The 25,338-nt window shown below is 34.3% G+C and overlaps 1 long non-coding RNA gene and 1 other non-coding gene across 10 annotated transcripts in view; one reads left to right on the top strand and one right to left on the bottom strand.

The window, feature by feature from the left end:
- The window catches only part of LOC140639762 (uncharacterized), a 309,354-nt gene that overhangs the window by 99,740 nt on the left and 184,276 nt on the right, over window positions 1-25,338 (top strand). For 8 of the 9 annotated variants that reach the window (XR_012036384.1, XR_012036388.1, XR_012036390.1 and 5 more), the window contains 2 exons: window positions 7,872-7,971; window positions 14,370-14,549. This is a non-coding gene — a long non-coding RNA (uncharacterized lncRNA). Of the gene's footprint in view, window positions 1-7,871; window positions 7,972-14,369; window positions 14,550-16,459; window positions 16,541-25,338 lie in introns of those variants that run through there. The other variant, XR_012036391.1, reaches the window with a different exon arrangement.
- Window positions 1,388-1,495, bottom strand: LOC140640686 (U6 spliceosomal RNA). Its single transcript, XR_012037330.1, has one exon. It is a non-coding gene; the product is annotated as a U6 spliceosomal RNA (small nuclear RNA).

Genomic DNA, 25,338 nt, shown 5'->3' with positions numbered 1-25,338 from the left:
TTCAAATGCCCTTTGTCTTCCTTTCCCAAAAATGGGAATTAAACCGGAGACAGTTACGCTCTCCCGCTGAAATCCAAAGCCACAACAATAAATAAAGTTATTATATATGTTATAATAGTATAGTGATATCATCCATACTCAATATAAGCCATATTATGAGCCTGACAAATAATAAATACTCCTAAATCTTTGTGGGATATTATTATGTGATTTTATATATCATGGAAACCACTCTAATTTCTTAAAGTCTTTTTGTTTGGATTCTAAAATCTTCCACTGGTAAATTCTCAAAATTGCCATATAGTAAACACAAGGGGCAATAGGAAATTTTTCTTCCAAACATTTTCGATGAGCAAACATATAGCTAAAAAGACACTGCCTTGTAATCAAAGATCATTCTAAATTCCCATTATTAGTAGGTACATTCATCGCTTGTCTAACATTCAGTCCCACCAACTCCACACCCCTTCCTCCATTCAGATCCCCCTGCACAATCTTCCTGTAGCCCTGGAGAAAAAGCAATGTCTTTCCACTGTGATTCTTAAGTTAGGAATGTGTTTTGAAGTGCATAAGAGTTATCTTGTTGTTTAATTGTGAAGTTGACAAAGTAAGGTTTTCCTGTCATGAAAAAGCCTGTGTAATATCAAGTGCTTACCTGTCTTCTCAAATATCTATGCCACCCAATTTATTTAATCATTCTTTGGCTTTTGAACTAGATTTCTACCATCACATATCTCTTCAGTCCTGATGACACAAAAAAACACAAGGAAGCCAAAGATATAGCAGAGAAGATGAGCTTTCAGAAGTACAAGCAATCTTAGGAGACCTTACTTTGATGTTTTGACAATATGTCTTCCCAAGAGAGAAAAATAGGGATAGAAAGAATAAAAAAAAAAGTAAGGAAGTGAAAAAGGAGGAAAACTTAACAGGCTTACATTACTTAGAGTCTATAAGTAATGCTTCATGAAATAATTATTTTTTCAAATGTATTTCATCATTCCTTAAATCAACAGTAAAAATCTTTTCATTGTGTCCAACTTACTATACTTCTGTATGTTACAGTCAACTGTAGCATGAGAATAATTTTAAAGGGGAATGACATTTGAAAAAATTCAAAAGACAAATCTAAATCTTATTCTATACTTCTAAAGATCTCAGTGATGTTCAGTCAAGATGGTTTACTAACAGAATAATAGAATGACAAACTTTTCATCAATAAAAATGTTTGTTACATATGATATCATTATCAAGTTGTAATCAAATCTGTCATTATTTGAAAATATTTTCCTAATGTCTATACATTTCATAAATCTTTTTTATGATCTTTCAAGACTGAGGCTAGTTGTTTTTAGCTTATATGGCTCATATTTTTCAGTGATCATTTTTTAAAAATATAGAGTGCTTTATGAATTTGTGTGTTATCCTTGCACTGGGACCATGCTAATCTTCTCTGTATCATTCCAATTTTAGTATATTGTGCTGCTGAAGTGATCACTTTTGGTGATAGTTTTCAACACTTAAAATGAAATGCAGAAGACTTTTTCAATATATACAAATATGAGTTGAAATAAAATTACATTAAGTAGTAGAAAGGTTTGATACATTAACTAAGGATGATGACTACTGGCTTATAAAAATTCACACTACATTTTGTATAGCTATTGTGTAGCTATGAGCTTAAGAATTGGAGTACCTACACAGTGGGAGAGTACAAATGAACACCTATGCAGATGTTACTATAACAACAGAACAACCAATATGCTATATGATAGAAAAAAGCAAAGTGAAGTACTGATTATAAATGGTGCTTAGCTTTATTAAGCCAAGAGAGCACTATTACTCAAAGTCTGTATCTGACTGAGGCAAGTTGTTTTGTTGTAATCATGTTCTTGAGCTATCTTGTGACTGTCAGTCAAGGACTGCCATTCACCTAAAGGAAGCAGAAGCCTTGAAAATGTTGTTAGGTAATAGTCTGATCCACATTGAAGAACTTTTAATTCAGAAGTTTCTACCACTTTCTTTGAAATGCTCTCACATGTTCATAAGGACAACAGCCATGGAACTATGATAGTGTCAAAAGTCAACCTGCTACACAAACTCCTTTGAAATCTTCAACTGCGTAGTCACATGTCTAAATGAAAGACTAGTGATCATCTCATTGGAAATATTTCTAAAATATCAACAAAAAATGAACTTAACATTACATCACATAAATCCTTTTTTTGAAGGTACATGTTCTTTTAGCTGAAAACACAATTTAATATTTGCCTTATATTTAGGTAGAGTAAGTCCTATTTGTGATATTTTGATAGGACCATGCATAGCTGTGATGCTTCACATCCTCTTATACAACTAAAATTCTTAAAATTGAAATTCATTACTGGACTTTAGTTCTTGCATATACAACCATCTTGGGAGAAGTAACACATTTGACTGCTTTTGCCATCGTTTGTTGGTGTCAATAAGTTTATCAAATCTTTCTTTGCGAGCACTTTAGATACGACCTCCAGGAAGATGGGTATAGAGAAAGAATAAGTACTTAGAAAAGTATAAAACAGACTAGGAGGGGAATGGGAAAGTTTCCAAAACAAAGATAGAATAATATAAACTTCTGTTTATAATTTCCTTTCATTTTGGTAATCTATAGCAACATTCTTAGTAAGAAAGCAATGACAGAACCAGCTGTTGACAAATTATTTTTCTATAATCCATATTAACTAAGCACAAACTACTGACACAGTATGTCTTCTACTTCGGGATTGGGGAAATGTTTTAAATGTCAATAAATGACTTGTTGAAAGGGAGAAAATTCAGATACATAATTATTCTTTTCTTTCTTTTGTTGGATTGACTTTCCAGGTACGTGCTTTGGAAATGACTAAGAAGTGTTATTGTTACAAAAGAAAAAGAAAAGCTGAGGAATAGCAATTCCCTTTTTGAGTTCCTAGGAACATATATAGAGTTTAAGGTCATTGGTGAATATTTTAATTAAAGTATTCTTAGGCTTATGGAATTACTAGGTCATATTAGAATATGCAAAATGAGTGTTTATACTTAGTTTGGCCACATACAACCTTTTTAAAAGAGTAGTTGATAGCATTTTCTAAACCTTTCTACTTTCTATTCTTTTTAATTTGGTGTGTTCTGAGTTCTTTCCTTATCACTCCACTGAAACTGCTCTCAGTAATGACATTGTTGACTTGACCTGACCTGACAAATTCAATAGATGCTTTCCAGTATTCCCTTTGTTCCATTTGATGCTGTTCATCCATCCCTTATCGATACTTCTTGTCAGTTCTGTGACTCTCCCTGGGTCCCATTTTCTCTTAGTGTTTTCACCACCTAAAAGTCTGAATCTTAGTCTCCTTTGTGGGGTTCCTCTTCCTCCATACACTCATTATACACAGGTATACCTCAGAATTCCACTTGCTATTCTTATTCCTTCTTCATCCTTAGATGATCATATCCACTCACTCTGAAGATTCACTTATTATTTATATTGGTTGTTCCTAACAATTAGGGAACATAGAGTCTGCAAGGTTAGCCGTTCTGAGTCCAGAGGTGAATACTGTATAGTAACTGGAACTGGGAACAATGGAAAATAATAGCACATCTCTGTATCCTCTGCAAAGCCTTGCTTCAGACCATCATCAGACCATCATCAGACCATCATTGCCTCTCACTGATTATGTGCCAGGCATTGTCAGGAGAAGTGTATATGGAAAGTTATATAAAATAAATAAAAAGGTCATGATATTATACTTGTCTAGCATAAATCTACTCATAGGAGTGACTGAATAACCATTTGCGCTAATTGTTTGGGTCTATTAAATAGGTCATAGGAAGTTCATCTGGTCCAGCAACTTCCTAGTATTACTGAAGAATTAAAAAAAAAAAAAAGACAAGAACAGATGCTGTTGTAGAGGTCATGCCAAGAAAATGTGAAGCTTTGAAGCTTTTCATTTCCCTGTAACTACCACCATTACCTCTTCAAATTTCAAATTGAATGTTTGTCAGTATTAAGTCAAAGAGACAAGCTGTTCATGCCACAAATTCATCATATTCTATAAGTATACATGACAAATGCATCTTAGTTAGAATGTTCTCTTTAGGGTCAAAACTTTAGGCAATTAGCGTAAAAGACATTGTTATTTCCTTGGTAAGTGTATGGAACCCCTGCTTATAGAATTCATAGAATGTGACCACCCAGACTGTATTATTCAGTGATCAATGGATCATTGTAATACTGTTGATCAATATGACTAAGTTACATGGTTTCCTAAAGAATGGTTATCCCAAGGGTGTGGTTAATTTGGAAAAGGAAATAATAGAAAATGAAAATATATATTTTCTCTTGGAGTCTAGAACTAAGAATAAATAAATAGTAATGCTGATTTTATTTCAAAATATCAGAATGTAATAGGTAACTTTTCTTGGAAAATTTTATCCCAGTCCTTAAATTTTCTTAAGTATCCCCCTGTTCCCAGCCATGCTGTCTATGAGATGTACCTCCAGTAGTTATGCACCATATATGCACTGATATTTATCTGTAACTACCTGGACCAGACATAAACAGGCAGTAGAGATTAAGTAATTAAACTAGAAAGAGAAGAAAAAACAAACAGGAAGTACAGACCGTGTATCCTAATGGCCTTCGCGTTGATTGTCCAGGTCTTCTATAATGCCTGGATATCTTGCCCCCTATGTTTTCTTTAAGATAGTACTGCATCCTTTCAATAAAATCCCTGTTTTGTTTGAACTTATTTGTATTGAAACGCATATTTGTGTTTGTGGCCTACTATTTGCCTGCCAAAAACAAAAAACAAAACAAAACAAAACAAAAAAAACCCATTTCATCTGGGAGCAGTGTGTTCTCTTTAGAGCTCTTTCTGTTCCTTTTTTTTGCTTCTCAGTCTTAAACTACTTATATAGTTTTTTGTGGAAGATGCTATTTTTTCTATAAATCCTATGCAATGACCATAAGCGGCTATCACAAAGATTGGCACGTGGCTAGGTCTAGAGCAATCACAGCCCTTCCTTAGTATTTCTGGATCTGGAAGTAAGAAGAGCATTTGACCCTTTTCTCACCACTGGCAAATTTTTCAAATATAAAATTCAAGCATTTTTCCCACTAACGCAAGTCTGCAGTAAAAGACTATGAAGCCGGGGATCCCTGGGTGGCTCAGCGGTTTGGCGCCTGCCTTTGGCCCAGGGTGCGATCCTGGGATCCCGGGATCGAGTCCCGCATCGGGCTCCCAGCATGGAGCCTGTTTCTCCCTCCTCCTGTGTGTCTCTCTCTCTCTCTCTCTCTCTCTCCATGTTTATCATAAATAAATAATTAAATAAATCTTATAAATAAATAAATAAATAAATAAATAAATAAATAAATAAAAGACTATGAAGCCAACAAATGAAGCACAGTGAGGGGAGAATAGTGAAGATGTTTGTGATGCTGCTTCTCGCTGATCTGTAGATTTGCTGCATCTTTGACCTTTTTAGCCTTTATTTGTTTAAACCTTTCTTAGGTTTTCTGAATCCAAGATTCCCATATGTGCCTAAGCTTGTTTAATTGGATTTCAATTAAGGTTGCCAAATTTAGCAAATAAAAATACAGGATGTCCAGTTAGATTTGAATAACATATAAATAATGATATTGCGATATTTGGGATAAACACACTAAAAATGTATTCATTGTCTATCTGATAGTCAGATGTAACTGGACATCCTCTATACTTTCTGGAACCATTTGATCACTTGTAACTGAATTACTCCAGTTGCTATCTCAGAATTATACCCAAAGAGTCCTATTTCATATAGCACTTTAGGTATATATCCTCATTTCAGTCAAACTAAGTAAACAAGAAGCATATTTTGTGCTTTCTAGGAAAATATGCATTGCCTAAATATTATCCCACAGTTTTGATTTGTCCTACACAACTTTTGAAACTCTCTCCCTACAGAGTATAAATATAACTTTGAAGTGAGCATCTTAGTGACCCAGGAGCCTTAATGTGTATTTGAAGTCAAGACTCTGAGAAATGGATTTAATGTTCCCTCAGAACTGGAACCCTTGAGTGTCAAAGCCAAATAAGAGCTCCTGGACAGATCACTTAATCTTGCTTCTTCTGTCTCCTTATCTTTACATTATAGGTACTATTTCTTCCCAGTCTTCCAGAAGTGTCACAGTGATTAACATTTATGGACTGGTTGAAGATGAAAATTCCACATCTTGTTAAGCATTAGCAAGATGACAAATAATATATAATTATGGTGTGTACCTGCAATAATGTAAGAGCACATGTGTTTTCACAGTTTTAATAATAATTTCTGTGAAAGAAAGGCATGAGGCTCAGTTCTCACTTTGATTTGATAAAATGTTTTGCTTTGGTATCATAGTCATAGGCAGATTATTTGAAAAAAGAAGTGAAAAAGTAAATGTAAATATTTTCCAATATTTGGGCTACAAGCAATTTTTCTTCATAAAAATCTCATTGTTCCTAATCACAAATGGCCAAATGTTTTCTTTTGAAATGAGGTCTACCATTAAAATTGCTTTTGAAAGCATGCATTAAGACAGAGGGATGAGAAGTTGCTATAATTTTCAGTTCATGTTACTCCTTGAGTACTGTCACTTCTCTATATAAAGCTATAGAAAGTGAACATTAGCCCTTTAAAGGAGTCATATTTCAAGGATCAGGTGGGGAAGACAGAAGTGTTGGATGCACCTCACTGCACTGCTGTTCATCCCCAACACTTTGCACAATGTGAGAATGTTTAATAATTCCAGCCCAACCTACAGATAAGAATCTCTGGTGTCACATCACAACTGACAGTGCTGGTGTGAGATTTGCAGTAAAACAATATTCCAGCTGTAGCCTTCATTTACAGAAATAAAACAGCAGAAGAAGAGGGAAAAGGCCAGGAGAAGATAAACACTTTCATCTTGGAGCAACGCTTACATTAAATTATAATCGCGATACTCAAACAAGGAGAGAAAACCCAACCTCAGGACCTCAAACTAACATGTATTATATCATTTGTAATCTATTGCTCTATCTGTATTTTAAGTTAGCCAGTTAATGTTTAGTTATCCAGAGAGCCCACCAAATATAAATAAGCTCTTTCCCAAATAAAGTGGCAACTGTGGGACAGGCGGCCTTCTTTTCCTTCCATTAATCACTAGAAACTTCACACGGCGTGAAGGTCTCAAGGGATATTTCTGGCTGGGAAAAAGATCCTCCCTCCTCAGTTCTAATCAGTCCATCCCATCTGTAATGGCTTTAGAAAATTGTTAATGACATAAAGTGACAGTCGAAGGGCTTTTTGGTCTGTCAGTGTAGGGTTACTATGAGCTCTCTAACAAACTACTACATGCAGGCCTCAAAGCTGCTGGAAAATGATCTGGATTACGAAGGAATAAATTTGATATGTTAGCAATCACAAGTGGGAACTGAAAAGAAAGGCTTCCTTAATACGGTTCTTTCAGGCTATAATGGGAAATACGAAGATAAATCTGGCTCAGAGACAAACCCACATAAGACTGCCTTGAGCACTCAGAATATAGATCTCGGTTATGCGATGTGTAAAACACACAATGGCCTGAATAAGGAGCTAAGTATATAAGTGCAAACAAACCCGTTTTTATAGTTAGCATGGCATTTTGAATGGAGCTTTAAGCCTAAAGGACACTCTCCTACTTGCAGATGAAGATGGGGAATGTAACAGTAAGTACTGTTTTTATATATAGAAGTCTAATAAGAAAATGTTCTAGAAAATTATGAAAATAAATCAAATTAAACCTGAGTTTTACTTTCCCCATAAAAATTTGAAAACTTTGCTTTCCCTAATCTAAAATATTGTTTTTCTTCCAGTTCCATTAGCTTGCTTTGGATTCATGGGAATTCTGAACAGAGACGTGAGAATGACTTCAATTTGAGGTATCTGTTAAATGCAGCAACATGACATCACAAGGTATAATCTCATTCCTTGCATTATATAAAAGTTCTGCACAGAATTGATAAATAAATGCATATCTGGGAATTTGAATCAGTTAAAAATAGGCAGATAATAGATATGGAAATGAAAATTTGGAGAATTTTTTTAAAGGCTAATTTTATTCTAACGCAGTGGAACATTTTCTTTCATGTATTTTTTTTCCAGTTTCTAGAACATTCACCTCATTAAGGTGTCACAAAAAGTGACAATATAAACAGTTTCCCACACATCTCCTGTAGGTTGTGCTAAGGGCTATAAAAATATTATATTCTGACAATTTCACAGATCTTGCAAGATTAGGTCAAAAGATTTTTGCTTAGTAGAGAAATCTCTACAGAGAATAGCGAGGTGATATTTTCTCTAAATCTGAACATGTTCAATAAGATACAAGAAAGGATTTTATCTCAATATAAAATAATATCTTATCAATGAAAGAAAATTTGAAGGATAATTTCTTATTCATCTAAGATAGTTTAACAACGACTCTACCTGGAAAATTCCATTTTTTTAACCAGTTAGTTCCTATAAGTAACTTCCAGCTTTGTGATTCTACAATTTGTGACAATTTTGCTCAGGTAAATATCATCTGGTAAGAATAGACAACCAGCTAATAGGCCCTGAACCAGGCTAGGGTTGTGCATCGGAAACACGAATAGAATGAAGAGAGAACAAGAATAATTTTTCAGTGAATAATTTTTGCTGAACTAGGTAGTAGATTTTTAACTGATTCCTTTTCCATTGTTAAATGTTTTATATTCTCTCTGAGAACTGTAGCCAGGACTGGGAAATCACTGGCATACGAAGTTCATGTCATTTGGCTTTAGAGTAGGTCATAAGCTATAGAGACCTACACTAATTCTTTCAGACTAAGAGAGGCCATCTCATAAATATCTATTTCAGTGCTCTAAAATGATTAAATGACATCATGATGACCTAGTTTAAGGAAAATGTTACATGAGGGCCCTAAATGGCACCCTGGTGGTCTGAAAGAGTTAATGCAGCTTCCTTAAGTGGCCAATTCTATGTTAGTTTGCAATGAACAGAGCAGAGCAGTGTCCCAATAATTCACTGAAAGCTTCATCTAATATAAGTATATTAAGTTGAGAGAAGTCATTTGAAGGAGGCTATAATAGAGCAGGTGGAAATTCTGATTAATACAACAGCTCTGCTAAGGAAGGAAAAATGGAGTCCATGGAAATTCAATAGCCCTATGGAGAAACATTGAAGTGAAGCTCCTCTTAAAGAATATCTCAAGAGATCATGATGCATCAACATATATTATGTTCTTCCAAATTACAGCTGAGCTTTATATGTAACACACTGTGACAGCAAATAATATATAATACTTGTGTTTTAATAGCAGAGTGTAATACTAAGGGAATGTTTTTCTGATTTTTCGATGTCTTCAAAATCATGGAACTATAATACAACAGAATAGTGGATAGCAATTAGAAATTTATCTCTTATAATTATATGAATGTTCTTACTACCAAATTTATTAAAAAACATGACCACTTTATATGAGGTTTAATATTGTTAGATCAAATTCTATAATCAACTTGGGCATAAAAAAAAGGTGAGAAAATATGAGAAAGAAATAGCAGATAAGCTGAAGAAAGATAATTTTTAGCATACAGGTAGTGTACACATTTTGGCCTGCAAGAATAATTTGGCCAAATGAATCAATTAATAGAAGCATAGAAACATAGAACAAAAAGAACAAATCACTAATCTTTTCTTCACCTTAAAATTACCACACACATAAGCTACATGTGTATATATATATATATATATATATATATATATATATATATATAATGCCCAGAAACAGCCCAAGTAGAAGCATATTTAATTACATATATAACGGAAATTTGTTATATGAAAAAGGAGACCTTTCAAATATATGAGCAAGACAAGGATTTTGGAAGTCAGTGTAAAGTGATTATGAAGGGAATAGATTCTTGGGTCATACCTCTTGGTTCTAATTTTGGCTCTTCTTTTTAACAGCTGTATTACCTCGAACAAATTGCTTACCTGTTCTTCACCTTCTTTATCTGAAAGTTTGGAGCATAACACTACCTTGTTGAGTTGTAAGAATTAACAGAGATAATAAATGCAAAGCATTTGGCAAAATCTCTGGTGCATAGTAAACCACTGTGAATGCTAGTCATTATTATTCAATAAATGGCTAACCACTTAGAAAACAACAGGGAGTTCCCCTCTCATATCTTTGAAAAATAAAATCAGATGAGTTAAGGTGTTACATTTTAAAAGGATAACTATAAAAGTAGAAAAGGTAATACATGTGAATATTTATGACAATTTTGTATTAAAGGAAATCAGGAAACACAAAGCCATAGACCTATGGAAGACTGCTTAAATTTTAAATTTCTGATGGAAAAATTATTTATAAAGATAAAAGACCCATGGAAGAATAGAAAAATATTTACAGTGTATAATACAAAGGGTTATCATAATTTATATAAAAACCTTACCTACTATGATTTTTCTATAAAGTAATATTGCATCAAGTAGGTAGTAAACATAAACAGATGGTATATATTATAACTTCACTGCTCTTTCTAGCCTCAGAGATTTCTCAAACTCTTAGTGGCTTTTTTTCCACATGAAGGAAACAGCTTAAATGTTACTTCATCAGGAAGATCTTTTCTGGTCAATCTAAATGAGATCTCCCTAAATTTCTTTCTTATAGCATTGTTTACGCATTTCTATCATAGCTCTCCTTGGTCTTCATCACATATTTCTCTGTGTTGATTTCTTCCCCTTTTCTCTCACTAGACAATAAACTCATGGGGAGGGACTATAGAGTATGTGCCACTCTGTAGTCAGCTCCTAGCATATAGCAGACATTTGAAGTGATGAAAGTAAGTATCATAAAGGGTCTAGTATACTATGTTAAGGCATTTAGCCTTTATAGCTAATATAGTCATAGAAGAATTTTGAGCAAGATAAATCCTTCTTGGGCATCAATGGAGGGTGAGTGGGGAATGAACTGGAAGGGAACATGACTGGAAGCCAGGTGGTGGATTAGAAAAGGAATTGAAACAATCCAAGAAATCATGAAGCTCTGAAGTAATGAAGTTTAATGGAAATATGGAGAAGAGAAATGGTTCCAAAGATATTTAAAATTAGACTATTTTAGCTAAAGCAGAGTACGTATAGGGAAATAATGGGAGTGAACTTTGATTCTGGATTTTAGGCCAGATTGTAAACCTCTAATCCCATATCAAGACATTTATAATGCTTCAAGGAGTAAAAAGTCAATGACAAATTCTGGAAATAGGGTTTAGTTTTTGTTTGTGTGTATGTTTAAACCATCTTAATTGGCAGCATTAAGTTATTGGGACATATGGAATAGATTTCTAGGACCATACAGAAGTTGGGTATTTGGTATTATGACTTAATACTCCCCAACTCAGCCATTAATCTCTGGTCCAAGGTCATCTCAGCGAAGACATTTTGGGATCCTGGCAAATTATCATCATATGAACTTCCTTTATGCTCATCATCCTTACCACCACCACAATCAGTAATAATGACAACAATGACAGCCACAACATGAACATTTATTGAGCAATTACTCTGTCTAAGGCTCCACAGTGTGGGCTTGAGTACAGAGAAATCTGACACATTCTCTGAAATCCTAGAGGGTAGAGTATATGCATTAAATCACACTAGCCATATAGAGTAGCACGTGATAAAATGAGTTATAGGAAAATAATTGCTGTGGAGTTCAAATAAGAGAGACTTGACTATAGTTGAAAAGTCTTTAGGAAAAGCTACACGGAGGAGGTGAGACTTGAATAGGCCTTCAAGAAAGGAACAAATTAAGACAAATATAGAGGAAGGGCAACTACTCAGACAACAAGGTGGAGGTGGAGTTCCCACATCTGTTTTAAGGACAAGCAGACAAGTGGACAAATGCTTTGACTAAAACATCAAGTTTATAAAGAGAAGTAAAGGAAGTGTTCAGAGACTTGGATGGAAATAGATTGTAAGGTGTTTTTGATATCAAACTAATGATGGTTCATTTGGAATAGACTTATGATCCCTTATTTCAAAGAAAGTAGAGAATCACAAATTTTGAGCAAAGTAGCTACTTGCAGAAAGTTGTTTTTTAGAGTTTTTAGAGGATGAATCTAATGAGCATGTTCTGATTTCATCCTAGAGATGAAAATTCATGTTGATAAGACCAGTTACTATGGCAATATTTTAGGGGGGAAAAGAGAACCTTATGTGAGAAAGGAGAAGGAAATAATATGAGATTTTTTCCTTACCTTTTATTATGAAAAACTAGAAAATAAAAAAGAGATGGAATAATATAATGAACCACCCAGCTTCAAAAATGATTAATTCAAGACCTGTCTTATTTTACCACTATTCTTACCTGTCTCTTTACCTCTAGATTATTTTAAAACAATCATCAATACCTCTAATTTATATATATTTGAATATGAATTTCTAAAAGATAAGGACTCATTAGTGAACATAGCCATAATACTATGATCATACCTAAAAAAATAACAATTTCTTCAAATATGTACTCAGTGGTAAAGTTTTTCTAATTTTTGTATAAGTTTTTAAATTCATTTATTTGAATGAAAATCCAAAGAGGTCCATTTATTGTAATTATTTAATGATGGTTCTTAAATATTTTTAATCTTTAATTTCATCTTCCATTTCTTTTTTGACTTGAAATTTATTGAAATGACACAATATTTGTTGTTTTCATATTCATGGTACTATTAATAACGTTCTTTTGTCTTCTATATTCCCCACAAAATGGTAGTTAAATTTAAAAGCTTGATCAGATTTCATTTTTTTTTATGGCAAGAATTGTTTATAGGTTGTGCTGTGTACTATCAGGGGGCACATGATATTTGCTTGTTTCTTGGTGTGTGTGTGTGTTATAGGAACTATTACCTGTGGGTTTTTTTCTTTATTATAAAAGAATTATTATAAACTCATGTTGAAGTATATTTGATGCTTTTCAATCTATTGCATTTATCCTTATTAATGTTCAGATTATCCTATCTTTATCTGATTGAGAATCTCTTTAAATTGACTTCTGCATCTTTTTGATACAACCCTGTTGGACTTTGAGAGTTTTCTAACTCCTTTATATCACAAGATGTCCCAGGATCATCTTTTAAATTTCCTACCCAGAATCTCCCATTCTGTAAGAATACTTTTTTTTAATAAAGATTTTATTTACTTATTCATGAGCGACAAAGAGACAGAGACACAGGCAGAGGGAGGAAAACAGGCTCCATGCCAGGAGCCAGACATGGAACTCGATCCCGGGACTCTGCGATCACGCCCTCAGCCAAAGGCAGAGGCTCAACTGCTGAGCCACACAGGCATCCCTCTAAGAAGACTTTATTACTTGTGTTGTGAAATGGTATTTAAAGACCACAAATGGGTGTTAGGAGTGCTCAGTTTTACAGAGTCAGCCATTGTACATATTTCAGAGGACAAGGATAAGAAAGGTATTTTTTAAGGATAGAATTTATGAGTTTGTACTATTCATACTTATTATGAGTTCTTTTTTTTAAGATTTTATTTATTTATTCATAAGAGAGAGAGAGAGTGAGTGAGAGAGGGAGAGACACAGGCAGAGGGAGAAGCAAGCTCCATGCAGGGAGCCTGATGTGGGACTCCATCCCAGGACTCCAGGACCATGCCCTAAGCCAAAGGCAGGCGCTAAACTGCTGAGCCACCCAGGGATCCCCTTATTGTGAGTTCTAATTCAAATTCAGGTGTACATGACTATTACCTAGCCTTATCGATCTTATATTTGTTTCCTATTTCTCTCATGCCAGCACTCCTGGTTTTCCATGATTGTATAAAACCTCATTTGCTTTTCCTTCACTATAAAGACAATAGTCCTATAGTAGCAATACAGCACTGCTCCCTATAATATAAATCCTCATAATGTATGTTGTTTTTTTTAAAGCTTTATTCTTTTGGATGTCAGAATATATTCAACTAAGGATATACAGTCAAATTGTATTTTAAAGTCACTATAAATATTTTCTTTTTTGTGTTATGTCACTCGTTTTTCCATGTATAGTTTCCATACTGTTTTAGCTGCAGAAGCTTTATAATATGTGCCAGTATCTTAAGGGATAGGTTATTTTCATTCTTCTCTTTTTCAGTGTTATTTTTTATTTTATTTTAGGGTTACTGTTACTTTTGTTTTGTTTTGTTTCTCCAGCTGAACTTTATTTAGCTCTAAGGGAAATAAAACTCTAATGATATTTTACTGTGTTGACATATTTATGTTGTTAGGTCTTCCCTTCAAATAACAGTATGTCTTTTCATTCATTTACTTCTACTTTTATGTCTTTCAGGATTGTTTTGGAGTCTTCTGGATATGAGAGATATTAAAAAAGTGAAATAGTAGGACTGAAGTATAAGGGGAGAAATAGAGAAAACCATGGTTTTCATACTCTCTTTTTGGAGAATAATTTATTTGTTGGTTTGTTTGTCAGAAATGGGATTATTTGAAGAGACCAACACAGGGAGGAATGGTGAGTTTCATTATAGTACCAGATCTGAGATCTGCCTAAACTTCAGTGGCAATTAAGTATATCAATCAAGTTTATATAAGAATAAATATTATTGAAATAAATTAGAGGTAATCCCTGAGAGAGTAAATCACATAAGTATTCACCTTACTTAGTCACATGATTTGGAAAAAAATGTTCTTTTTAAAAGCTACATAGTTACATGCAAAATTATAGAGAAGATTTTCCTCCACTGACTTTTCACGTTTGTTATGCTGTAAATGTGGCACCTTCTTTGCAACTTCCCTACCCCTACTGTCACTACCACATTCTGGATTGAATGTCTTTAACATTTTGTAGTCCTTCAAACAGCTCCTATATCAGAAATGAGGGTCTCTGCCTCTGTCACCTTCCTGTATCTACTGTCTACTAAAACCTGTTGAGTATGCACCCTAAAAGGAAAAAAAGCCAACAAGGAGATTAAGTCTACGTCCTAAGAAGCTTTTGAAAAAAATCTCTTACTCCTCTCCATTATCATTGCCTATGTCATTACTTAGCCCGGAGCATCATTTGCTTACCAATTATAGTGAGATCAACTACTTATTACTCATCTTGCTTCATTTATCCTCTTGTTTCCTTTCTTATGTGACTACATGTGGCAATATTTATCCTATTTATATCTTCAAGCCATTTTCTGTACTGTTATCTGAGTCATCTTTAAAAATATAAGTTAAATACTTCTATGACCCCATTGTTTAAGCAAATTCCCAATAGATATTCTAGAAAATGTCAAAGGGTTCTGTGACAAATACAACATATTATATTCTTAAAAGAATCACAGGGTATATTGGCTATAAAGAGCCCCTTCTAGTAGAGAAACCTGTTTAAATGTGATCAGTATCTTGGCCTGGATTCATGTGATTATGGACTATTTTAAATTCACCTATCAATATCAATTTTTTGTCAAAAACTGTTGGTGTTCTGAAAACATACTTTAGGATATACTGACATAAATAAAGTTCAAACTTCATTATCATGAATGACTTTTATATTGCTGTGGTCTCATCTTCCATGGCTCCTTATTCCTAGTATTCCATCAAAGATATAGCATTGCACAACACCATTGCACAACACCAGTGCACAGTTCATACTCATGTGCACTGTCACAGTTCTCCTGAACTTATCATCCTAATTGAGCTCTCTGTATTTTTGTGTATGCAGTACCACTTTTCCACACTTATTTTGATCCCATCATCAGACTAATAAATTTCCATTTGCCCTACAAGAGCGAAATTAGACATTATCTCCTCAGTACCAGTTTGAATATCATCTACACAGAGACAAAGCAGAAGAGGCATGATAACTCAAAGAGTATATGTAAAGTAAGATAAAAACCAACAACATTCCTCCTGTATGAGAAAGAAGAAAACTAAAAAGACAAAAAATCTTTCTGATGATCTTAATGAAACAGTTTGAGAAGAGTTACTGAATACTGCTAGAAAGATGACTATGGACCTTTATTCCCTACCTTCATACTCAGAGGACTTGAAACTCCATTCACCGCCACAAACACACACACTCACTTCTATATAGAGAAAACCAGATGGAACAGATTGACAGTTTGGGATGAAATTTAAGAAAAGAAGGTAAAGGATCCTGGGGTAGGGGGCATTGAAGAAGTGTGATAAATAAGAAGGAAGCTTTTCTCAGAGGTCTTTCTCCTGATTCTCCTTGGAGGAGCTGGAGATCCTGCTGAAGGGAAAAAGGAAAGAACTTTGTTTACCATTCTCTGTATTTTAAGTGTACTTGATTGTCTGATAGGAACAAATTTTCCACAGTTTCAAATGTTAAGGGGATAACAAAAGAGTTACAGTAGGAATAAAATAGCGCCATAGCTGGAAAAGAAAGTGGAATTGAGGAAAATATTTTTCTAGCCCGAAGGAAGGAGACAGGAGGAAGCAACATGCTAAATGAGCAAGAGAGAGGAAAGAATTAATGGATCAGAGTACCAGAGTAAGTATAAATTTGTGTGTATGTGGTGTGTGCATATGTGGGGTGTGTGTGTGTGTGTGTGTGTGTATGGTGTGTGTGTGATGCAACGAGGATGAAAGAGGGATTAGATCATGGTAATACAGTAATATTTTTATTTCACATTCAGTTCTTTGAGCAATAACTCGGTTTATAAACCATTAATGTTTGATACCCCTCTATACTTGTCCAAGAATGTTGCCACCTTCTAACTATAACATTATGTGGATCCCATTTGTCTGATATTTCCAATTTTTTTTAAAAGCCTTTCTCTATGGCTGTGTGGACATTTAAATAGAAAACTTTCTTATAATTAAAAGGGCAAAGAAAAGAAATGTGTTTTTTATCTTACACATAGAAAACATGTTAATATTCTCCATAGGCATAGAACTGATCATATCTGCTTTTGACTGTTCTTTTTTTATCTCAGTATACAGGCAACATGGAATAAATCTTAGAGGTTAGACTATGTAGGGAATACATATGGGAGCTTTGAGCAAAATAATCTGCAAGATATTTCTGTACTGTTTTCATAATTTAATGTTACTGAAGTCAGTCCTCAAGGAGGGGAAGAGTCACATATTTCTTCTTCATTTTGAAACAATCACAACATTATTTAATCTAGCAGAGAATTTTAACTTTCACAAAATCTTTAAGTAAGGAGTGGGATTTCTTCATGATCTATGAAATGAAGTTTGAATAGAAGTAATAGGAGGCCTCCTCAGTACATTGTCACTCAAGCATTCGGAAGTTTTATCCTGCCTGGAACATTCCTTACACATGATTCTTATTTCTTAGCTTCAAACTACACCTAGGAAGAATCTTTTGTTCTCAGTACTGCCAAAGCTCCCATCTTCCAGCAGTGACCTCAGTTTAGCACCTGCTCATAAGATGTGTTTGCACATTGTTGGTACGTTTTGGTGACATGTATGTTCCCATCAAGGAGACTGTCATAGAATTCAGGAGATGTTAACATTTTTCCATCTGTGTGTGAAAGTGACGTTTCCTGTTAATTTTGTTCTTTTGCTGAACTCTCCAAGCAAAAGCCTTCTGTGGGAGGCAGGATGATGTCATTATAGTCATAGCATAAATTTTTCAACCTTTAGAATGAGACATATTGTGGCATATATTTCACTACTTTTAAAAGCAGTGAAATAAAAACTTGGAGGATGATGATATCAATTTTATATTTTCAAGTGTGGGGGTTTCCAGAGTCTTGAGAATGACTCCAGGGCTAAAATTTCCTCTGGCACATGGATTTCTTCTGTTGCCTTGGGAGAAGCAAACCCATCCATGGATGTCTGTGTTTATAAGGCCACAGACTTGGCTAGTTAATTTCAGAAGTATTGAGACTTTGTGCAGACAAAATAGTCTAGCAGTAGTGATTTAAATATAAAAAGAAATCAAACTTCTGATTTTGGTTCTGACATGTAAAAGCTGGGAAGTTGTCACTCCCATTTTTACAACCAAAAAAATGTTGAGCAAACAAAATCAATGACTTTTCTTGGGCCTATCAGAGGACTGTGGTTGCAGAACAAACTGGCATGCTGAAATTCAGAAAGACAGACAAATGTGGAGTCACAGTCTCCATCTCCTTTCCTTAAGAAGAAACTATTAGAGTCATATTGTTGGAGATACATAAATGATAATTTTGATGAGTTGCTAGAGACTGAGTGTGGACTAGCTTGAGAGTGAGAAGTTTCTGGGGGCTATCGTCTTAAAAGGCCCCCTCACACTTATTTGGGTTCTCCCTTGAAAAGCCAAGAAAGATCCCCTCCTGGCTTTCAACAGAAGGGAGGTAGATCAGCCATTGTGAAATACTCAAAAATGTTGTCATAAGAAAGGGATACATACTTGTCACAGGAAAGATTTCACCAGAATGTTAGCCATGTAAGGGAAGGGTATTCTCTCTACTCCAGCCTCCTGTGGCTTTCCAATAACACCTAAGGGTGGGGGGAGGGGGAGAACGATAACTTGCGAAAGTTACATCCCAGCTGCACAGGCCCACTAAAAAACAGAAATTCGATCATAATATTGTACAATGCTTCCTCTTCCTGACTCCCTTCTATCATATCAAAAGGGATCCAGTATAATAACAGTATTATAGCTTAAGTTGCTGAAAGACAGATTATCTGAGGAAGAGTTTTTAAAGAAGCTAAAGACAATGAAGGAGGCAAAAACAAAGACATTAAAGGCATTTGAAGTCTCTGTCACAGTTACAGCAAACATTAAAAATAGCCTTACTCCTAGCCATATTAACATAAACCCTAACTTAACTAAAGGCCTGTTTACCTCAGTTTCTATTACCTAGTACATCTTGTCTGGCTTTCAACAAGAAATTACAAAGCATGCTAAAAGTCAAGGGAAAAACACAATGTGAAGATAAAGCAAGCATCAGACCAGACTCAGATATGACACAGGTGTTGGAATTATGACACAAGGAATTGAAAATAACCATGATTAATATGTTCAAGGTGCTAATGGAAAAAGTAGACAGAATACAGGAATGAATGGGTAAAGTAAGGAGAAGGATGGAAATTTTAGGAAAGACTCAGAAGAAAATGTTAAAAATCCAAAATCCCTATAATGAAAATGAAGGATGCCTTAGGAGGGCTCATCAATAAACTTGGTATGGCTGAAAAAACAATAATTGAATTTGAAGACAGATCACTATACACTTTCAAAAAAGAAGTGCAAAGGGAAAAAAAGAATTAAAAAAATAAACAGAGCATCCAGTAAGGGGGGGTACAATTACAAAAAGTATAATGTACATGCAATTGGGATACCAAAAGGAGAAGGAAAGGGTGCAGAAGAAATATGTGAAGTAAAAACAGCATTTTCCAATGTTAATAACAGACATTAAAATATGGATCTAGGAAGCCCAGAAAATACAAGCAGGATAAATAGCAAAAAAATCTAGGCATATCACATTCAAACTGTAGAAAACCTACAGTTTTCTGACTAAGAGAAAGTGTTAAAAAAATGACCAGAATTTGAAGAACCCCTTATTTATAGAAGAAAATAAATTGCAGCACATATACCTTCTAAAACTATGATAGCAAGAAGGTACTAAAGTAAAATATTTAACGTGGAAAGAAAAAAAAACGCAGTCAATAATCTTATATCCAACAAAATTATTTTTCAGAAGATTAGGAGAAATATAGACTTTCTCAGTCAAACAGTAATTGATGGAATTCAGCACTAATAGGCCCCTTAAAGGAATTTTTTTTAATTGTTTGGGGAAAGAGAAAATAATTATTGTCCAGAAATTCAGATCTATGTAAAGAAAGGAAGGACATTGAAGAAGGAATAGATGAAGGCATTTTGGTAAAATTTAAATATCTTATTTTTAATTAATCTAAAGATAACTGTTTTTAGTCATAATAGTAACAATGTACTGTATGATTATAGTCCATGGATAACTCCAATATCCTAAGGGACAGAAATAAGTCAGGAATACTGTTACAAAGGTACTTACTGCGCTACATGTGAAGTGGTGTAATTTTGAGATGGACATGGATTAATTAAAAGTGTATATGGCAAACTCTAAAGGAACTACTAAAAGATTTTTAAGATTTTTTTGATATGCTGAGAGAGGAAAAGCAACGGATTCATATAAAGTGTTAAATTAAAACCAAAGAGTGCAAAAAAAGCGGGAGGAAAAGGAACAAAGAACAAATGTAATGAAAATAAAACAGAAATACGGTAGCTATTAATCCAACTATATCAAAATACATTTTATTTGTATTTATTTATTTTTTATTAAAGATTTAATTTATTTATTCATGAGAGACACAGAGAGAGGGAAAGAGCCAGAGACAGGCAGAGGGAGAAGCAAGCTCCATGTAGTGAGCCTGATGTGGGACTTGATACCCCAACTCCAGGATCACGCCCTGGGCCAAAGGCTGACCCTAAACCACTGAGTCACCCAGGGATCCCCTTAAAATACATTTTAAATATGAATGGCCTAAATATACAAATTAAAAGACAGAGATTATTTCATTTAAATAGAAGACAAAACCATATGATATCTAAAAGATCCACTTTGTGTATAAAGACTCAGCCTAAAAGTAAAGAGATGGAGCAATGTGTATTATGTTACTACGAATCAAAAGAAAGCAAGGTTAACTATACTAATTTCAGATATAGCTGACTTTAGAAAATTATTAGGGATTAAGTTAGGCATTACATAATGATAAAGGGCCAATTCTCTAAGCAGACATAACAACTAACACACACATATGCACACACACACACACACTTCCCACAGCAAAAAACATCAAAACGTGATAGAAAAACCTCACGGAATCTCAAGGAGAAATAAACAAATCCACTTCTATAGTTCGAGATGTCAACACCCTTCTGTCTATAACTGATAGATCAAGCAGGCAGAACATCAGTAAGGATATAGTTTGAACTGAATAGCATTATGAATCAACCTTAGCTAATTAACATTTATAGAATACTCTATCTATCCAAAACCAACAGAATACATATTCTTCTCAAGGTTATCTGGAACATTCATAATGATAGGACATATGCTCGGACATAAAACATACCTTAACGAGTTTTTAAAAAGTCATTCATGACATGTTGTCAGATCACAGTGGAATTAAACTAGAAATCAATAACACATAGTTAGAAAAAGTCTCAAATACTTGGAGGTCACACTTTGAAATAATAAATGGGTCAAAGAAGATTTCTCAAGAGATATTTTAAAATAATTTGAACTAAATTAAAATGAAAATACAACCAATCATAATTTATGGGATTCAGTGAAAACAGTACTGAGAGGGAAGTTTATAGCATTAAATACATTAATTTTGAAAAAACCTATAATTAATCATCTAAGTTTCCACCTTGGAAAACGAGAGAAAGAAGACCAATTTAAGCCTAAATCAAGTCAGAGAAAAGAAATTAAAAAAAAATCAGAGCAGAAATCAATGAAATTGAGGACAGGTAATCAATAGAAAAAAATCAAACTGAATGCTGATTTTTTGAAATGATCAATAAAATTGACAATTTTATAGACAAGTTAACCAAATAGAAATAGGAAATAAATTCATGGTATCAGGAAGAAAGAAGGATCATCACTACTGGTCCCAAGGATGTTAACAGAAAAATCAAAGAATATTATTAACAACTCTATGCCTCTATATTGATACAAAAAATGGTTGTTAATAGAAAAATAAAAGACTATTATTAACAACTCTATGCCTCTATATTGATACCAAAAAATGGACCAATTCCTTAAAAGATACAAACTACCAAAACTTAAAAGGAAACTAATTTGAGGATCTTGTATCTATTAAATAAAATAATATTTACTAAACTTTCAAAAACCAAAGCACTGGCCCAGATGGTCACATTGATGAATTCTACCAAACATTTCAAGAAGAAACTATACCAATTCTCCATAATCTCTTTCAGAATATAAATGCAGAACACTTCCCAATGCATTTTTGACACCAGCATTACCCTTATACCAAAGCCAACAAGTAAGGAAAGAAAAAAAAATTACAAGGAAGGAAAATTATAAATCAATATCTCTCATAAATATAGTTCAAAAATCCCTCACAAAGTATTAGCAAATTGAATTCAACACCATTAATAGCACTTACAGACCAGGAGAAATATTTGCAAAACACATACCTGAAAAGAACTTGCATCCAAAATATACAAATAACTCTTAAAAACTCAACAAATAAGAAAACTAATAACTGAATTAAAAAATGAAAACAAAAATCTCACCAAAAAGGTATATAGATTGAAAATAAGTATACAAAAAGATGATCAATATCATTTGTCATTAGAAAATCCCATATTAGAACAACAGTGAGATACTACTACATACCTCTTAGAATGAGTAAAATTTAAAGAAAAGAACTGATAATACCAAAGGTGATGAGGATTCAGAGCAACATTAGTGGTAAGATGGCAAAATGCTAGTCCCTTTGGAAGACAGTTGGAAAGTTTCTTATAATGCTAAACTTAGTCTTACCATATGATCATATCACAGGCAGTTATGCTTCTAGATATTTATCCAACTCTTTTGCAAACTTATCCCACATAAAAGCCTATGAATGCTTATAACAACTTTATTTGTCATCACCAAAACTTAGAAGCAACCAAGATGTCCTTCAACAGGTGAATAGTTTTATGTCCACACAATGAAATATTACTCCATGATAAAAATAAGCTATTGAGCCATAAGAAGACATAGATGAACTTTAAATGCTTATATTAAGTGAAAGAAGCCAGTTTGAATAGATTATATACTATATAATTCTAACTATGTGACATCTGGAAAAGGCCACCTACAGATGGTAGGAAGATCAGTAATGGCAGGGAGGGAGAGATAGGAATTGAACAGGTGAAGCACAGAGGATTTATTGGGTGATGAAACTATTCAGCATAATCTGCGATAATGGACATATAACATTATGCATATCAAAACCCAGGAACAATGCTGTACAAAGAGTACAACAATGAATGCAAATTAAAGAAAAATTTAGGAGGCCCTGAGATCTCAGGATGGAATGAAGTAGGTGATAAAAAATATAACCTTGGGGCACCTGGGTGGTTCAGTCAGTTAATCATCTGCCTTTGGCTCAGGTCATGATCCCCAGAGTCCTGGGATTGAGCGCCACATCAGGCTCCCTGCTCAGTAGAGAACGTGCTTCTCCCTCTGCCCCTCCTCCTGCTCATACTCTCTCTCTCTCTCACTGTCTCTCAAATAAATAAATAAAATCATATATATATCTGATATATATATGATATATATAATATTTATATATGTATACTTTTGTGGGAGAAAAATGATCTCCATTTATTTTGTTTCATATATATCCATAGTTGAATTTTAATACAAAAAGAAAAAAATTAGAATCTGACAAATGTTTACAAACAAGATACCTTCAAATAGATTTTTACTCAGTTTAGCCTGGTGCAGAGTAAATGACAAATTGTACTGTTATATTCAAGGCAACAGAGTCTGTAGTCCGGGACCACTTAGCCCAACCTTTATGCAAGCTTAATTTTTATCTACCATGAACAATAAAATGCAGTGAAAGATCTGTGATCTGCAGGCTAGGCTACAGGCCCAGGAAGAACACCATCAGGAAGCCCAGAAGGCCAAGGAGGCAGACATAGAGAAGCTGAACCAGGCCTTGTGCTTGCACTACAAGAATGAAAAGGAGCTCCAGGAAGTGATACAACAGCAGAATGAGAAGATACTAGAGCAGATAGACAAGAGTGGGGAGCTCATAAGCCTTAGAGAAGAGGTGACCCAGCTTACTCGCTCACTTTGGCATGCAGAGACAGAGACGAAGGTGCTACAAGAGACCCTAGCAGGTCAGCTGAACCCCGACTGTCAGCCTATGGCCACTAACTGGATCCAGGAGAAAGTGTGGCTCTCCCAGGAGGTGGAAAAGCTGAGGGTGATGTTCCTGGAGATGAAAAATGAAAAGGCAAAGCTCATGGTCAAGTTCCAGAGCCATAGAAACATACTAGAGGAGAACCTTTGGCGCTCTGACAAGGAGTTAAAGAAACTAGATGACATCGTTCATATTTATGAGACTCTGCTGTCCATTCCAGAGGTTGCTACAGGGATTGCTGGAATTTCTGAGCTGAGAAACTGAAACCTGGAATCTGTTTCACTCCTTTTTTTTTCTTGCAATACTCCCTTACCCCAACACCAGGACCAATGGACATAGAGCTAGCTATGTTTAATGCTATTTAAATAAATATATTTAATGAATTTCTAAAAAATAATAATTTTATATATATATATATATATATATCCTTATTATCAGTATATGAAACAATCTCCTGGAAGATGATGGGGAGAAAACGTGCTGACTTAAGTAACTTTGGAAATAAGTAGAATTTATAAGTCTAAAGGCAGAAGATCTGTGCATTAGTACTGAACTATAGTTTGTAGCTCCCCCCGCCATGAGACTATGGGCAACACTTCTGATACTGCCATACATGTATATTAGAGTTGAATAATTAAGTTAATAGACAGTGTATGGTGGGAGTCAGCTTTCTTAGAGTTGGAGTAAGAATTTACAAATAAGCAAAGGAGAGAGAATAGGATGCTTAATGCGCTAATGGATAAAAGAGTTGGAGACATTAATATGAACTTATATTTACCTTAACATAGATATAGATAGTTATATATAATCACCTTATAGATATCTATATATACATGGATTATTGTGCACACAGATATTCCTTTGCTCTGTCAGCTGAGAGGGCCTAAAAGAAATGACACTCCATTTGCAGAGTTCACCTAGTGTCCAGATCTTGGTTTCTAATACCATTCTCCAGTAAGAGAAACTAGAGCTCTGTAGAGAAATGGTTGATTTTAGGCCTGAGATAGGAAATATACAAGATGAACCTGAACCATCTTATAGTACCAGAAAGTAGATAAGTGTTACACACCCCTACTCACACATACTCACCCCCTACACATACACACTAGATGTTAAAGGAGTATGTTAACGGACACAGAATCCAACCGAAAGAGCTCTCAATAACTTGGAATGGAATCATGAACAGAGAAATAAAAAAAAGTAGCATTAGACTTCATCCAAAGTGTAAAATAAATCCTCATAAATCCATATTGATGTAAATAAGTGATTGAATACATAAACAAGTGAGAATAAAGATCCCTTATAGAAGAATTCCAAACAATTTGTGTAGATACTTTGCCCTCAAAGAAGTGAAACATAATTTCCCAGCCTTTATTTTTTAAAAGATTTTATTTATTTATTCATTACAG

The sequence above is a fragment of the Canis lupus genome, chromosome 9 (assembly GCF_048164855.1).
Source record: "Canis lupus baileyi chromosome 9, mCanLup2.hap1, whole genome shotgun sequence".
NCBI lineage: Eukaryota > Metazoa > Chordata > Mammalia > Carnivora > Canidae > Canis > Canis lupus.
Note: the sequence above shows the minus strand (reverse complement) of the source record. Positions and strands in the feature narration are given on the sequence as shown.